This window comes from Natator depressus, chromosome 10 (genome assembly GCF_965152275.1).
Source record: "Natator depressus isolate rNatDep1 chromosome 10, rNatDep2.hap1, whole genome shotgun sequence".
NCBI classification, from domain to species: Eukaryota; Metazoa; Chordata; order Testudines; family Cheloniidae; genus Natator; species Natator depressus.
Genome location: NC_134243.1, coordinates 10,894,523 through 10,913,300, shown reverse-complemented (window position 1 = coordinate 10,913,300; position 18,778 = coordinate 10,894,523). Strand labels below are relative to the sequence as shown.

The 18,778-nt window shown below is 43.1% G+C and overlaps 1 long non-coding RNA gene across 1 annotated transcript in view; it reads right to left on the bottom strand.

Moving 5' to 3' along the window:
• Positions 1–2,885: 2,885 nt before the first annotated feature.
• The window catches only part of LOC141994366 (uncharacterized), a 31,330-nt gene continuing 15,437 nt past the window's right edge, over positions 2,886–18,778 (bottom strand). Inside the window, exons 2-4 of the long non-coding RNA XR_012641109.1 lie at positions 5,162–5,243; positions 3,794–4,024; positions 2,886–3,115 (exon numbers count right to left, since the gene is read on the bottom strand). This is a non-coding gene — a long non-coding RNA (uncharacterized LOC141994366). The remainder of the gene's footprint in view (positions 3,116–3,793; positions 4,025–5,161; positions 5,244–18,778) is intronic.

The following is an 18,778-nucleotide window of genomic DNA, read 5'->3' as shown; positions in this document are numbered from 1 at the left end:
GCATTAAAGGTCTAACTTCAACTGACAAAAGTCAGGAAAAACAAAGTGAGTGCTGACAGCCTCTTTAACTTGTCCTATTATAGATGGAAAAAGCAAAACGAGTGGGTAAAGAGCAAAGTGTTGGCAATAATGTAGAATTCCCGCCAAACCCTATATGTTATTTAAACAGAGAGCATTTTCTCTTTCCAATGAATGGGGATCTATCCACGTAACTCTCATGGACTATTCAGTATCTGGGCTGTTAGGTCCAGTCTTGCAGTCTTTACATAGCTAAAACTCTCAGAGAAGTTAACAGGCGTTTTGCCAGCGTGGGGACTAAGGCCCTGATTCAGCAAGCATCCTTGTTTAAGAATGCAGTTAAGCACATGCTTAAGTCCTATTTAAGTTGACAGAATTTAAGTATTTGTTTAAAGTTAAGCACACTTTCCTAAATCACAATCAAAGGGCTGCAGAACGGCGCAGTGGGACTGTCATTAGAAACTCACTACCACTATCGAGTATCATCAACCCTGTATTTCTGCAGCCATGTGATCAGCTAAGTTTATGTTGTACCTTCCATCTCCCCACCTGCACTCTGTCTACTAATTCATTGCCACTGGCACTATTTCTGACCACCTAAGCCTCTGAGCAGCTTCCACTTCATTTAGCCAAAAGAATCTTCCACAAAAGGTATTTTCTTCTTTCCTCCCATGTGTTTAATTTCCTAACCCGAAATTACACTGATCTAAGATCCAGGATAGGTAATATTTAGTGCTGAGCCAGTGATAGATTTAAAATCTGCTGGCTAGAAATATGTACTGCATTTCAATAGGGAGATGGGAATCCCCATGTTCCAGTGGCATAAAGTTTTTGTTTTTGAGGGGTTTTAATTTTATTCTAGTTTTTTTTTATTCTATCATTCTGAGGCCTGGTAGATGATAACTAAGGCAACTTGGCTACACAGATGTAGGGATATAAAAATAATGCCAATGTGTGCCAATGCAGCTCTAAGAACAATTTAAAATAACCTCTACAATAAAATGAGGCATAAATAGAATACATGCTGGTGTATGATGATATAAAAGCATTTGTCTGGGATGACCTGGTTGTATTCAGGGGAGGAATCCTATTCCTGTAGTCCAGGCTGTGTCACCATAGTTGATCTCTTGACACTCCTTTGCTACAGTTTCTTCTGACCTTTTACCATGCAGCACCAAGGAGCCAAAATGCCCTATAGCGTAGAAGCAGTGGTTGGAAAGATAGTCTAACACAGGGTTTCTCAAACTTCATTGCACTGCGACCCTCTTCGGAAAACAAAAAATTGCTACACGACCCCAGGAAGAGGTACTGAAGCCCGAGCCCCGCCGCCCTGGAGTGGGGCCGAAGCCAAAGCTTGAGGGCTTCAGGCTTCGGCTTCAGTCCTGGGAGGTGGGGCTCAGACTTTGGCTTCAGCCCTGGGCTGCAGCAAATTTAAACACCAGGCATGGCGACCCCATTAAAGCGGGGTCACAACCCACTTTGGGGTCCTGACCAACAGTTTGAGAACTGCTGGTCTAACAAACTAAGTACATTCAGGCTCCAATGCTACACCCACCTCCATGTCCACTTGATTGTAGATCCTGGACCAGGCTCAACAGGTGTAATGCCCAGGGTGGGCTAGGGGGCAGTCCAGAGCAGCAGTCAAGTGTGTGAGGGTGGTCCGATAGCCAGCAGGTCAATCCATATTAGAGGCAGTCCGGGGCAATGATCAGAGTTCTCACAGGGGTCAGAAGCCGGAAGATCCAATCCAAGAAGCTGGGTCAGCAGTTAGGGAGATGAGGTTAGGCAAGGCAGCAAGACTGGGGCCAGTGAGGCAACAGGGCAAGGCACTCTAGGCAGCAAGCAATGGGCGGCTGCTCAGACAACTTCCTCTTCCTGTTGGGCGCTTTATATAGTGCGGGTACCCAATGAAAGTGCTGCCTGTCCATCCAATCAGGGACCTGGGGAGTGGTTGCTGTGAGTCTGTAGCCTTTAGCACCAAGGCTGTTGGTCGGGGGCAGCAGTGCAGGGACAGCAGCTCAGGATATCTGGTGTCCTCCCCAAGTTGTGACTATGGTGCAGCATCACCTATAACAACTCATTGTGCTGGAAGAGAGCCCAGCCCAACATCTGGAGGGCGGTCTACAATGCCTAGCCTCCCTTGATACAGAGATCCTCCTCTGGTTACAGAACCTGGACCTCGAGCTCTGATGCCTGCATATGAAAGACAGAGAGACCCGAATAACTCATATGTGGCTTCCTCCACTTGTGAGAAATGCAGCCAGGATAACTGCCTCATGTCAGGGTTTCAGGATTTATTAGGCCCTCAGAACTGCCTCCAAACTCAAGCCTTTTGGCACATGATGCAGCCATGGTGGTTTCAGCCCTAAGGGCAGGGGTGGAGCATGGGCAATGTGACAATGCAGGTGAATCTCTGCCTACCCTGTGTACTGCTCGGATGGGCTCCAAGAAGCTGGGGGAGAGAAGCCATCAAATGCAAGGGTCCCTGGAACCAGAGTTACACAGATTCTACTGCAAAGCCCTACTCCCAGCCCCAGAGTTCCATCCCATTGACTCCCATGTAGTTCCACACACCAAGGCTTTGGGCAAAGTAGAGTACAAATGTGTAAAAGTTAACAAAACCATTCAAAACCTCTCAGCCACACTTATCAATCATTGTAAATTTCACGTCAGACTTGTAGCAACTGTTGCCAAGAAAATACATATTTGCATCTACAGTCACCAGACCCTGACCTTCTAACTGTAACAAAATAAGGATCCAAACCTGCAATCCCTTATGCGACTGGTTGACTTCAACAGGGCTATTTACATGAGAAGGTTTTCAGGGTTGGGCTTAGCCTGACATAAGACATGTCCTTACTTTCCCCTTGTTTTAAATCTACATTTGCATTATCTATTTTCACTGGCTTTTAAATTATTTTAAATAATTATTAGCTCGGCTGCCCCAGATGGCTTTTCATTTTAATGTTATTGTAAAGCAGTGGCCTTGGTATGATAAAGCTCTATAAAAGCTTGTTATTTTGGTTAGCAAATAAACCCAAGCATGGCGGTGATATTTAATTCTTCTGCTTCATATAATGCTCTGTTGAGAAAACCACTGCAGAAAAGAAAAAAATAGCTGTGTGAGGCATGCTATTAAATATAAAAAAATACGTGTGCATGTAATAAATAACAAGCAGCTGCAAATTACAGGGCTATAATTCCATCAAGATGTTCTGATGACATCATAAACCATGGGAGAGAAGTTCAAGTAGATTGTGTAATCAGCAGAACTCAGAGCAGGAATTATAGCCCTGTAATTCACAATTGGTCTGCTTTATATTTTACATAATACACTGATATGAGTCCCTGTGGGTCCTGCCCCCCCCAGAGTCCTGGATTATGACAATTCTCCCTGCCCCCATATTCTTTGATAGCTCCTGCTGAGGCCTCCCCAACTATAAACGTCATCCCCAAGCGGTTTCTGTTTCTGCCTGCTTTCCACCAAAGTGCCCAATTATTATTACTACCAACTCCCCCATTCAAAAAATGCCAGCAACCCCTACAGCTACCCCAAAAAACATTCAGTTTCTGAGGCTGCCTCTTTCCGACAGTACCCAAACTGGGCTACGTTCTGCTATCATGCCACCGTGAAAACTTGAGGAACACCACTGAAGTCAATGGAACTACCCTGGATATACACTAGTGTAACTAAAAACAGACTCTGGCTCACTGCCTCCAAACCAGCCTACCCCATGCCTATGACGGTTATCATTTTAGTGCCACTTCAACCTACCTCTCATTCAGTGTAGTTTATCCTGTCTCTCCAGCATCAGATCCTTGACAGGCACTAGACTGCTTGACCTTGACTGCTCATGGCTCTTCTTCAAACACTGTTGGAGAGTTCTCATAGGTGCGCTTTTGTAATTTATGAGTGCAACATCACACAGATGAATGTTGATTTGAGTGCATGCTATCATACCCATGATTATGAGGGCCTTTTCCAGGAACTGCAGTGTCCACAGCACTGTAATCAATATATCATAGTTCATCGATATACTAAACAACCTGCCTCAACCCCCCCCCCCCCCACACACACACTATTTTTAGAGAACATTACGGTTGCAAAGCTAGACACCCAACAGTAAAAAAATTACAAGGTTAAGGATGTCCACGAAACTTTAGTCCATGAAACCTTTAACTTCCAATAAAGCTTAGTGGGGGTTGAGTGGAGAACTTCCTTAGGACTTGTTTACGTTGGGGTACCCAGGAAAATTAACTCAAATTAACTAAAGGTGTAGATGAGTAGATGATACTGAGATGTAGATGTAGATGAGTTAAACTGCATTAAATCCCTGTATGGACACACTCAATCAGAATTAAAGTAGCCTTAATTTGGTTTATCTTAATTCATTTTAATTAACTTCCAAAGTGAATTAGGAATCCAATTCTTACCTGTGAATTTTCATTCTAGGCTCTCCCATGGCAGACAATTTTCACAGTGGGGCACTCCCCATTTCATGGCAACCGGAGACAGATCAGATCTTTCCTTTGAGCCTGAGTATAGGACTGCCCCTCAGGAAGAACTCTTCAGAACAATAGCTTCCAATACTAGCTATATAAAGGTTCACAGGTGCTATTCAATTCCAATCATTTGCAGCAGAGCCTTGACATGAAATTTAGGGATTCCTCAGAGGAACACCCTTTTCCCTTTCAAACTACTTAACCAGCAAGCAGTAGCTAGAAACCCCCCCAAACATAATGCAATCCTCTGAGTGAGGGTCAGCGTGCTTGACGTGGCAGTATCCTGGAATGAAAATTCACAAGTTAGAATTTTTCCTTTCTCAGTCCTCTCCATGTCATGAAATTTCCTTCACACTGGGATGTAGCAAACAGTGTCATTCCTAGGGAGATAGGATGATTCAGTTTACCTATGTAGAAATGAAAAGGCACCTGGTGGTTAATGGAGAACCCTGTTTCATAATACCTTTCTACCAAATGTTGCACCAGCAGATGTGAGGACGTCAGTTCTATAGGATTTGAGAAAGTATGGAGGAGAGGCCCTGTAGCAGCCTTACTGATCTCCTCATAAGATGCATGTGATGTCTCTGCTTGCAAAACAGCTGCACTTTTCACAGAATACATAGTACTGAGAGTGTCGTACCTGAGGTTTTGAATGCCTCTTCTATATACACCTCTATTCCTTTGTAGACTCTGTTTCCATCTAGCTGATGCATGTCTTCTTCCTTCAATCCAAAGGGCAACAATACCACTTATTATATGAGAAAGATTGTGGTGACGGAGATGGAGGCTGGTTAGTTCACAGAACTACCATGTCTGACAGAATGTGTAACCAAGGTTTCATAAAGAGCACACCAAGTTCCAAAACCCCCTTTGGCAAGGCGGTGATGAGTAGACAAGCTACCTGCACTGAGAAAAGGACAAAAACTACCAACCTCGATGGAGTAAGGTAACTTTATTAGGACTTATGACCCACAGATCAAACTCATGACATGTATCTGCGCATGGGGCCAATGAAAGTGGTAGCCCTCAGTAATCGGTTGTGTGCCAGTGACTAGAGATTCTTATGGGTTTCTTATTGCGTAATATGCTTGCAGTTCCTGACTTGTCTTTCCAAAAATTGATAGCCTTGAGCCCCATGGGTAGGCCATCTTGTAAAAATGCAAAACTGTCCTTTGCTTCAGCTGACTTTGACTTTGTGTGTGTCCCTTATATCACCAACATCTAGATAGACCCCATTTGTGAATTTCCTCCAAAATGCTAGGAAGGTGTTTATTACCTTCTTAGAATGAGTGACTATAGTTCCTTCCTCTCAGCTTCCCAGCTGACAACTTAGGCAGCACTAGATATTGGTGCAGGATAGGTCCCTGTTGTACTGTTTTGTATGGGTGTATTAGGAGCTTGAGAGGAAGTTCCAATTACATCTGACTAAGGTCTGAGAATCAAGATCTGAGGATTAATGAGAAGATGACTACAGTCATAGTGGCCTGTTCCTTTACAATTTTCTTTACCATCTTTACTCTCACTGGCTGCAGGGCGGAAAGCATAAAGGACACCTTTAGCCCACTGAGGTAAAGATAAAGCTATGTGACAAAGCGACCATAGCGTCCACTTTTGACCATCTCTTTCTCACACAGGACTTCCTTTTGTTTTCTTAATTGAGTTTTGATGGACATCGGTTCCATTACTAGGTTTCCAGCCCGGGCAGCGATGCACCGAAAGGCTAGCTGATCTAGATGGCCTTACCTTGGTTCTAGGTACGTCTTGCTGAGCCAGCTGACTCTGACTTTTCTTTTTGGTGTGGGAATCCTGAGAAATAGATAGAGCTTCTGCCCAGGACATGGACAAGGCTACTTTCTCTAAGCGGTGCTGAAGGTTTGCTGCCCTCATAGTAGTTGTATAGACATCATGCTTAAGAATCATCTGCTGAAAATGGAGGACTGAGCTTGGGGGCCATAGTATGAGACAGGTTATACTACACATCTCCTCCTTGGGCCTCAACCTCCCCAGAATCACATCAGACTCCAAATATGTTCCCTCTATATGGGGTCTAATATCTGCCCTGATGACCAGCTTCTCTGGACCTAACATCAAACAACATTAAGAATGAAGTCACCAATGCGTTCTAGTGACGATCTTCTTTATTAAGAGGCCACAGCAGGCTTAACCTTAGGCAGAATAATGAAGATATTTTAGTACATTTAGGTACAGGAAGTTCTTGATAGGGAATTCCTACTCCACTTAAAAACCAACCTTCAAAATCCAAGTGAAGAAGAATTACACAGCTCTTCAACTTCGCTTGGTCGGTGGGTGGTGCGTATATTTTCTGAAAACATAATGTATGCTTAATTCTGGGAAGCTTAGTTGAGAGGCCAAGGCATCTTGCTCAGAGCCCCAGCTTGAGAGAGCTCTCATTCTCTTTAGAGGAGACACTCTCTCATGAGAAGTTTTAAGACTTTGTGCTGCCCCTTAAGGAGCTGGTTGTGAGCAATATCCTTCACCAGTCCCTGAGCCAAACCCCTGCAAGAAAGAAGAAGGGCCCCTGTAAAGGCGTTACTAGGCAGATTGAGAGTCTGCAGGCATGCATCCTGTATGTCTCCCTAAAGAAAATAGTAGCCACTTTATGACCTCCTGTGGGACCCCAAAAGGCTGGAAGGGGAGACAAGGTGGGGCCATCTCCAAGGGAGGGGGAGCTGAATCACTTCACCCCATGCTGCCTGCTATGGGGTCTCAGCTGAGTGGGGCTCAACCACACAAAATGAGGAATGAACCAGACCCAACGGAGAAAATGATTCATTGGTATCAGCAAGGTTGTAGGAGCTGGCACCTGCTGTGACAGGTGAGGTTTTGCAAGTAGAACAGCTTGTTGGAAAGGGGAATGAAGCTTTCTCAACCATCTCACACCAGACTTTGCCTACATGCTGGCTGGGAGCAGGAATTTCTTCCTCCTAGTTGCTATGGGACAACCTTGCTTTCACCTAATATTAGGTGCAAGAGAAACTTTCCTGCTTCTTCCATGAGCTGTGGAAATTGGGGTCCCATGCTGAGGGGAAAGCTGGGGGGGGGCTTTAGAAAACTTCTCCCCAGTTCCATGCCACTGATTCCGGCTTGGTCTTGCTCAATTACGTCAGTGTGGCTCTTGACCACACAACAGATGGGAGATGGGTTTCACTGTAGCCTGCTCAACTGTCTCAGCATGCACAGTGCCCACTGTCACACACAGCCCTCAGTAAAGCACCCTCTTCCGGTGCTTTACTGAGGGCTGTGTGTGTGACAGTGGGCACCCTCACCAGGCTGCTGTGTTGGGTCCCAGTCCACGGAACTCACATGCTTTAAGCTTCCCTGGCTCTCAGCAGGCTGCAGCAGGTACATTTCCTGAGCACAGGCGCTCGTCTGTTACCCTTTCATGGAAATGGAACCACACAGACCAGATGCCCTCGGCCCCCAGGACTAGCGATGACCTCTTCCCTAGATTCCCTCGTAGGTTAAGCACACCCTTTCTCAGAACATTCGCGGTGAGGGTGCTATGAATTTACAGTTTAACCCTTCAGGGACATCTGACAGCGAAAGCAAACATATATTAAAGGCTTGTCTACATGAACATTGAGCTCGTGGCAAGCTGGAGTGTGCAATCTACCCTGCACAACTCTGTCTATGTGCACCCTGCTAATGTGTGCTAAGATTTCATGAGTGTGCTTTAATATACTCCAGTTTCATAGACGATTAGGTTGGAAGAGACCTCAGGAGGTCATCTAGTCCCATCTCCTGCTCAAAGCAGGACCTACACCAACTAAATCATCCCAGCCAGGGCTTTGTCAAGCTAGGCCTTAAAAGCCTCTAAGGATAGAGATTCCACCACCTCCCTAGGTAACCCATTCCATGCTTCACCACTCTCCTAGTGATCTAGTTTTTCCTAATATCCAAACTAGACCGCCCCCACTGCAACTTGAGACCATTGCTCCTTGTTCTGTCATTTGCCACCACTGAGAACAGCCGAGCTCCATCCTCTTTGGAACCCCCCCTTCATGTAGTTGAAGGCTGCTATCAAATCCCCCCTCACTCTTCTCTTCTGAGACTAAATAAGCCCAGGTCCTGCAACCTCCCCTCATAAGTCATGTGCCCCAGCCCCCTAATCATTTTTGTTGCCCTCCGCTGGACTCTCTCCAATTTGTCCACATCCTTTCTTTAGTGGGGGGCCCAAAACTGTACGCAATACTCCAGATGTGGTCTCACCAGTGCCAAATAGAGGGGAATAATCACTTCCCTTGATCTGCTGGCAATGCTCCTACTAATGCAGCCCAATATGCCATTAGCCTTCTTGGCAACAAGGGTACGCTATTGACTCATATCCAGCTTCTCGTCCACTGTAATCCTGAGGACCTTTTCTGCAGAACTGCCTCTTAGACAGTCGGACCCCAGCCTGTAGCATTGCATGGGATTCTTCCATCCTAAGTGCAGGACTCTGCACTTGTCCTTGTTGAACCTCATCAGATTTCTTTTAGCCCAATCCTCCAATTTGTCTAGGTCACTATTGACCCTATCCCTACCCTCCAGTGTATCTACCTCTCCCCCCAGCTTAGTGTCATTGGTGAACACAAGTGAACACCTGGCCCATGTCAGCTTAGTGTCATTCACGAACTTGCTGAGGGTGCAATCTATCCTATCGTCCAGATCATTAATTAAGATGTTGAACAAAACCAGACCCAGAACAGACCCCTGGGGAACTCCACTTGATACAGGTGTAGCTGTTTCTAAACTAACTCATGGGAATGATGGTCAGGATACACAATAAAAATGCCTATGTATACCTCCTTATAACCATTGCTTTTTTATTTGCTGCAGCTAAGTGATGGATGCTTACAAAAATAAGTATTGTTAAGCCTGTAACAATAGCCACTGGAGTCAGTGGATAGTGACCTGGCCATGTGACACGAGGCAATAAACTATTACCCCTGGCCCATGTCAGGTGACTGGGGCCAGGAAATAAAGAGCAATCTGTTGCCAGCATTCCTCTGTGTCAGGCCTTTATTACAAAGCCCTATCTCCAGCAGCTCTGGATTGTAATTGGGGGAGGCAAAACATACTATATCCCTCATACAGAACCACCAGCCTAAGAATAAATTCCAGCAAACCATTAACTCCACAAGAATCAATGAAAAACCAGAGGCCAAGCTGTATCTATATAAGATCAGAATTTCTTTATCACTTGTCCTATATATAGACACACACTGTTAATTCCATACCAAAAGCTGTTATCACCTCTCAAGCAGCATGCCAGAAGTGCTAAGCCAGTGACCACCATCTTTATCTTTGTCTCAGTCTTCATCCTTCCCTCCCCCACCTCCAGCCCTTACAGAAAAAGCAACAACTAGTCCACCCCATGAAGCCACGCTGAAGGCCTTTTCAGTCACTGTTGATGGACCTGGACTGGTCATTTTTGCATATTTCATCTTTATAGCCTTCACATCAAATTCAGAGTAAAAACCTAAAAAGGACTAATATGCACCAAAGGCAGAACCAAAAAAGGAAATCACCTTCCAACAAAAGGGCCTAGGAAAAATTATGTATACTCTCTCTAAATTCCCTGTCCCCACCACATGCAGGTTTGCTTTGACATCTTTAATCATTTTCTTTATATACTATTCTTTAATGAGTGATGCTCAAGGAAATACAATACCATTGAGAAGAGCATGTGCAGTATTCTAGCATGAGGGCATAGAAGAACAGGAAGAAAAGGAAGGGCTGCATTTGTGTGTGTCGGGAAAGATCAAACAATAGGAAGACAGAGTGAAAGGGACTGGGGCATAGGCGTTCTTACTTAGCAGCTGCAGCTGGGTGGAGGTCTGCCTACCAGGGACAAAAGTCACCGGGCCAGAGTTAGAGGGAATCGTAAGACCTGATTCCATAAACAAGAGCCAGGGTCAGAGACCAGAAATAGTACCAGGTTTGAATCAAGAGGCAGGAATTGGGGTCGAAGTCGGGCTGGTGTCAGGGTTCAGAGATGAGGCAAAGTCCAGCATAGTAACAGGTCAAGGTCTGTATGGTTGCCCAGACAACTTCCGGGGGCAACCCCTGGGGTTAAATATGGGCAGTGGGCCAATCAGAGGGCTGCAGGGTACTGTCATTCTGGGTCTTCCTGGCAGTACTTCCTGCGGTGCCTATTCTCCACAGTTCTCCCTTTGTCCCACTAGTCAGAGCTTCCTTTACAACAGCACTACTCCCTAGAAAGCTGCTCTTCTATCACTAGAACACGTGACACTTTTGTCACATGTGGTCTGCTGAGCCCAATTCTAATTAGGCTTAACTGGGGGGCCACTTGTACAGAGAGAGTTAGGCCCACAGGGAAAGATTCAAAGCTAAGATGGGGAAGGTTACAGAAGCTTTTACACAAAGCGTGAGAGGATGCCTGACAATACTTAAGAAAAACATCCCTCCAGTTGTCATCACAGGCGGTGTAAATATTAGCTATGTGAACTGGAATAAAAGGGCCATTGTCTGAGAGGACGCCAAGTAATAGATAAGAATGGGATCATTCTCGATTTGCATACAAATTAGCTAATATTTTCCCCTTCTCACATAGAGTGTGAAAGGCCAAAGACTCTCTTTCACCGCCAAAACCTTCAAGGTCTTTCACAGCTGAGTCCAGCTTATGTTTTATTCTTTAGACAAGTTGTTTACGTTTTCATGAGCTTTGCTAGCACATCTTAATCCTGATGAGCAGTACCTGCCTTATTGCCGGCTCCATCAATTCTGCCAATATCCCTCAAGCAGCAGCTCACTTTTCCAGTCCCAGCACACCAGCTCAGTCAATGAGCCTCCACCCTGCTCTGGAGTACCCCTCATACTTCACACCCAGTCTTGCTTCCTCTTCCCCTCCACTTGGTCAGTAGCCTTCAGATCTTTGTAGTTCCCCTGCTATTCTAACCATAGCCTCTCAAGCTGTTCTGTCAATGCACCAAGGTACTAACCTGCAGGACCTATGTAATTTCAGCCTTGGTTAATCCTAAACAATCTAAATTCCACAGTAGGATTGTATGTGATATAGTTCTGTGAGATCAGGTAATTTCCTCCCTGAGTTTATGATACATTTCAGTGATGTGCTTCACTGTCTGTTGCAGAGGCTCACAGCAGTAAGGAAAGAGGAGAGGGAGCCAGTTAGATGGAAACTTTTGAAATCCAGTGACAGCTCTTTTGTGCTTATTGATCCCTCCCCTTAGTTAATCCTGTAGCCCTTTCTCATGTTGTTCATACGGCAGATGGATAAGGCTGAGAAGTCAGACACCATGTGGTTCCACTGAGAGCACAAGCATTAGAGAGACTATAAATGCGAATTAGGAAAACTATCACTTTCCAGATTGATTTTTATAAAGTATTTTAATATTTCAAAGAAATCCTTCTAAATGTTTTAAGAGCTTTAAATTAGAAGCTGTAACCTGATCATAAATTAAAAACCAGCCTTTACCAGTGAAAAGCACTGCAAAGTTATTTATATGTTTATAATTTATTTCCATTTCCCACCAAGTTTTCTCTGGAGACTATGATTCTCATCTCCAAGAGAATTGTAAGAGAGAATGCAGCATTCATGCTAAATCTTCTACTACACCTAATTTAAGTATCTGCAACACTTGTCATTTGTCCTCATGCACAAACATCCATCCACAGAACATGAAATTTTAAATATCAATAAATATTCTGATGTCCACACAAGCAGAGCATCTAATTTCCACATCAGAACGCAGATAAGTAGGAATACAGGTGTATATTCATATCCAAAAGGAATTTCAGTTGGTGCAACATCTCAAGAAAAGAGATCTAGGCATGTGCAGGAGCAGTGTTAATGCGAGTTTCCCTCTACAGATGCAGATGAAGCTCAGACTCACAGTTGTGCAAACAAGGTAAGACTGAGTTCTGTATTATTATATTATTTGTATTACATCTCTCATCTGAGTTGGGCACCCATTGTGCTAGTTATAGTACAGACATACAGAAAAAGATAGCTGAACATCGGCAAGACTGGGGGGATGCTAGTATGAAGAAAAAACAAGCTGATGAACTTGCCTCCTCTTTGATATACCCCACTATTGAGGGCACCTTCCCTCAGACTGTTAAATAATTTCACAGCCTTGGGATTTGCTTCAGGCTTCTCAATGTTAATGGGTGTCCTAATAGCCATTGCAACAAAACACACCCACTTCCATCTGTGACTGGCTAGAAAACTGAGCCCCATCCAACTGGCCACAGAGTTCCACACATTTCTATTCTGTAAGTCTCATGTCTGCAACTTGTTCTATTTAGGAATGAAGACACCCACCCTGAGTAAAGTCCAACTAGTACAAACCATAGCAGCCCAGCTACTCAGCAACATAGGTCACCATTAACACGTCTCCCCAGTACTCTGCTCTCTGTGCTGTCTCTCTATTTACTGCAGAGTGCAAGTTAAGATCTCTGTCCTAATAGTCAAAGTTCTCCATGGGTTTCATCTTAGCTATCTGAGAAACCTTTTCCTCTGTAATTATGACCTCTCATGACAGATACATTCCACTAGAACAATGAAACTGTCACCAAACATATGAAAGGTTGTAAGAACAGGAGGCAGACTTTTCACAGAAGCTGGATCTACACTCTGGAACTCATTGCCACCAGAAATGAGAACGACCATGGACCTCACCACATTCAGAACTAAATGCAAAATTTTTTTTTAAACTTAGCATTAAATTAGATTAAACAAACAGTTTACAATAACATCCCCCCCCACACACAAAAAACCTCCACCATGCTCGGTACTCAGATATCGTGGGGATGGGGCCCATAGAAATAAAGAGTCAGACAGACAGCAGTTAGAATTACTAGAGACACGATTTTGATCATGCCGTAAGAACTGGAAGAAAGGTACAGTCATTGCTTTGCACACTACAAAATATCTACAAGGCCTCACGTTTAAACATCGCTTTGTTTCATTTAAAAAGTCTCCCTACTTTGTTCCGTGTAAATTAAAAGGTAGATGATTCACCAATTTTCATCTTGGTTCCACAAGTTATTTCATGGCACACCATACCTGCCAAACCAACAGCTCTAAAGCGCCACCTAATGGCCTTAGAGTCAAGTACATATTTACGAGACTTGCATAGCAAATAAAACCTGGAGAGAAACCAGCCACATTGTTTTGGGATTTTCTTTGCATTTTTGTAAAGGATTTATCCAAATGCCTGGCATGTCATTAGTAATTCTGAAGGTCTGCAGGGGAATAATTCCACAGTGGCTCCTTAAAACTGTTTGATAAACAAGCATTTTGAGTATGATAATGAGGTTAAAGCCATCGAATAATTAATTAGAGTGGTTACAAACTGCTGAAAACTTTGATACTCAAGTTGCCTTTGTTTAGTTACAGTTTGACTGCCAAATGACTGCAATTTCATACGCATTTGTGCTGAGTGGCAGTGACATGCTCAGCCCTGCTAAATTAATCTCAGTTATTTCTTTTATTTATTAAGATATTTGCACAGGGCAGGATCAATTTAGCTGATATAATCTATTTAGCAACGCAGCCCTGTTTTCAAGGTAGGTTTGTGCCTTGAAAGGCATACTGAAAATACATCCATCCATACATACTGGAGCCACGGATAACATTAACAACTGTGATACAATTCACAGAAACTACATGAGAAAATTATAATTACATTACAAAAGAAATACCACAGTAGCATACGCTAATGCACTTAGCTGTCAAACAAACAGGGTTCTTTAAACTGATTGAGTATTGAAAAGCATTATAAGACTGATAAACAGATACAATTTATTTTACGTAACATCTTTCATACTGCAGATCACAAGCTACTTTATAATAATTTACAAAAGCGGTGGAAGAGCTACATGTTAAATAAATGACTTACATTTGGTTACGTACTTAGTAGCCAAACACTGAAATACAAAGGAGGTAGTAGAATTTGCATATACTCTGCAAATTAAGATACCTTTGGATCAATGCCAGTTTACTATCATTTGGATACCTGGTTACACTTCAGGGAACAGGTTCAATGGAAGATTTAGAAAATAGAGATGTTTGGGTGGGACTACATGGGGTTTTATCACAAACAATACATCCCACTATATGGAATTTGATGGCAAGAGGTTCCCTCAAAACTATATTTATTTCAAATATTACAAAATATACATGTACATAATACTTTCCCTTTGTTTCCAGCAACATATCTAAATGAAGCAAAAGCGGCCCTATACCTCCACAATAATAGCAAATGAATACAAAACCAGATAGTAATTTAAAGTCTGTTATTTATTTTGAAATAATTGATAGTTGTTTCCCATTTCCTTTCAAACAGCTCTGAATTCCGTGTTGCTCTTGCTGAGACTTGCTTCATTATCAAGTTCAGGTTGAGCCATTCAGTCTTTGGGTCCTGTCGAGTTAGTGCATGCCATCAGAATTGCTTTTTTTGGCTAGCGTTAACAACAGTAACAGAGCAATTATATCTGTTTTATGGAGTTGCAACACTTCAGTAATATCTCTAGGATACCATTGTGATAACTGAGCCTACAAATTTATTCTAATTGTGAGCTCAATTGTAAAAAGTATGTTAAAGTTCATAAGATTTCACAATAGCCTATAACAACAAATATTGATAAGAAACGGTATGAAAAGGTGACAGAAAAACTGAATTAATGTAAACAAAAAGACCTACTAATATAACTCAAGGACTGTGTGAAGATCATGCCTGGTAAACAAGAAAATGTGGGTCCAGAAATCAGTGAACCAAAATTGGCATGTAAGAAACGAGGCCTAATTGGTGGACAAAGTAATAAAAGGATGGGCTATTCCACCCCTCACTCTCTTTTTAGGCCCTTAAAGAAAGAGACTTTGGGGGGAAAAATAAGAAGAATAGATGAAAGCTACTGAAGCAAGCTTCACTATCATGGCTGCTACACCCCCCACCATCTGCTGGGATCCTATGCCTTCATCATCTTGGTCCTAAGGGATGTCCTGACCAGACCCATCCAGAGAGAGGAACCCAGATAACATCACTACCTATTCTGGTTCCAACTGAATCCCAAACACCAGCTGGGATGAAATCGGATCAGACTTCAACAGCTTCAGCTAACTTCTTCTCTTTTCCCCAAAATGACAGTTATCATCATCTCTGATACAATCTAAGAGACTGTCAAACAAGAGGCTTTTCCTTTTAAAAACTCTCTCCAGCTAAGGGGAAAGGGATGTTGTTAAAATGAAACCCATATTTAATACTTACTCAAATTTTTTAACTGTTTTTACTTCTTTTCTTCACCTTTAATAAAAAGTTAAAAGGATTTTTAATGATGTGTTTGTCATGGTACTAAGCAGGCTGAAGTCTCTGTATACTAAAGCCTGAACCTTGCTTAACATTGTTTAATGGTGCACAGTGACTGGGTTATGTTAACACCTTTGGCTCATTTATTCCATCTAATTTAATACAACAATTGTGGTATTTTAGGAACAAAAAGTTCTATGGTGAGCATTAGGCTTATATAACTGACACAAACACAGTAACACTGCATGCTTAAGCATTCCCACACATGGTAGTGACCTCCAATAGAATGGAACTTCATTTATAGTGAAGTAGGATGAACATTCTAAATTCCATGCATTCCAATGTGTGCATTTAATTCCAGGTCTAGTGACCCTCTTCTGCTTATTGTGAAGTTCTTTTGTGGGGAAGAAACTGACAATTATACGAGGTTTCACTTTGCTTGGAAGGAGACAGATGATCTTACTTAATGCAGCATTTGAAAGAGATGCAAAACCAAACTAAATTAATTCTGTGAACACCTAATGAGATATGGTCCAGGCTCTTTTATTTGCTTAAGGATGGCTGTTAACTCATTACTGGCTAATGTTTTATGTCCTTCCGTACTGATATTCCAAACTGGAGCCATATAGGCCAGGTCCTCAGGTGTGGCTGAGGAATGCATAGAGCAGGGGATGCAAAGGTGATTTTATGCCACATTCACATTCTCTTTATACTGATCCAGCTGTGCACCAGACCAGTCCCCCATCATAAATTAGAACAGCCCTAAGACTACTCCATCCCCTACATAGGCAGCAAGGGATATAGGGGACACTGCTAGCTTTCTACCACTAGAGGATCTACCTTGCATTGCATAATCTCAGGGACAGCTTTGCTGGGTTCAGGGCGATACTTTGCCATGATCACAGCAAAAAGCAGCCACAATAGGGAAGAATTTAGGCCACATATCTTACGCTCCTTTACAGAGGATGGGACTCCAGTGTGGTCTCCAGCACAGGATCTCTCCTACAAAGTCTTTAAGCACAAGGACAATGCCACACTAACAGAACTAGAGACGCAAGGATGTAAGCTAATGAAGACTTAATCCCCTTATTCTGCTGGCTATTGATCTTTGCCATGAAGATGGAGCTGGCACATGTGATTCAAACCATGCTGCAGGCTGCACTAACTGACGGGACCAAAGGGATAAGGAAAGAATGAGCTGGTCCAGAACCAGAGCCGGATGACAGGGCTGGCCTTAGACAGAGGGAACTCAGCTGAGCATTTGTTGACATTTTGGCTTTGTGTTTGCTTTCCCCATTTCACCACATTCACACTCTGGAGGTTTTGCACTGATTCACACTATCCCTTCTCCAACAATAGCACCCAGGGGCTGCAAGGTCCCCTGCCAAGCCAAATAATCACTTCCAACAAGGGGTGCCAAGCGGTAGCTTGGGGCCTCACAAATTGTAAGCCCAGCCCTGACAAAAGATAAATAAGGGTATGTCTCCATCATAAATGGAGCATGTAATTGCAGCATATGTAGACAGACTCAGCACATGTAGACACACTCAAGTCAGCTGTGAAGCCATGGTAGCACGGGTTTCAGTGCGGGCTAGCTACCTGAGTAAGTGTTATGCTATACAGTACCCAGAGTCCTAGGTGGGCTTGTACATCCTGCACGGAATCCCATTCTGCCACATCTTCACTGCTATCGACGTACCTGAGCTTGGATATCTCTACATATGCTGCAATCAGACTGCCCTACAGACATAACCTAAAAGGCAGAAAATTCCCCAAAGGGATTGAAGAGTCCAGGCTAGAGGCATTTCTAAAGAGATGCAGTTTAAAAAAAACAACATGGTATATGCATATGTGTTGTCCCTACCTTATTACCAGTCAGTGCTGGTGCTACAGTCATGTACACTAAGCCTTTAAATGGCTGCAGTTTTATCTAAGTATTATACTCAACCTGCCTTGTATTGTGTCACTGGTATATTCTGCTAACAAGTGGAAGATGCATTCGTTATACCTCTAATTACAGCAGGAATTGAACCAAATGCTCTATCTTAGTGGAGACTAATTTCCACTGCAGGTGTCCGTAATTAGCAGAGCATGAGTCCGTTGATGTTTGCAGACACAACCTTTCCAACTTTTTATTTGGAAACAAACTTCCCGAATATACAGCTCCCCCTTAATGTATGTGTGTAACTTTCCACTGTAATTCTGCATAAATATTTTAAAATAAATCAATAATGGTTTCCTCCAGTGATAGAACATAAATGAAATTTGCAGGGAAAAGAAAAAATATTTTTAGTGAAATCTGTTGAAAACTGCATGAGGTTTGCATGGAAATTCTTCTCACCACTTCCCCTCCTGTTTCCTATAATCATAAATAATTCACCACCAAAATCCCCATCCTGAGCAGGGACTGAACAAATGAAATAAACACAAGACCTGCAGATATCTATGCGCTTTGCAAAAGGCGTAAACAAAATTCTACTTAAACTAGATTTTCACTTGTTGGGAAACTTGCATGTAGATGGAATTGTGCTTGAGAGGCTGAGATTGATTCCCTTATCAGGCTCAGTAAGTTGGCCAACACGAAGCAGAGTGTTTGCAGTGAGCTCCTGTATTTCAAACGTGGGGAAGGAAAAGTAATTTCACAGAGATGGTTCCAATTCATGGTAAACATACGTTACTAAAACAGGTGAACAATTCAAACATCACATATTTGCCAAGGTAGAGGACTGGGCCAGGCTTTCTGCTGTCAACTGCAAGATGTTGCTAGACCTTTCTGCGTCTGTCTCATCATGCTCCAAAGATCTTGAAGGCAAAGAACCTTGTTACTGAATAATCCAGTTTTAGATCAGTGGAATACGATTTGCAATTGTAGGATGATGTTGTATACTTTCATGCTATTGGTGTCAATATCACTCATCCCCTCCTCCCTCTCTCCCCCGCAGTTCAAACATCATTTCTAGTAG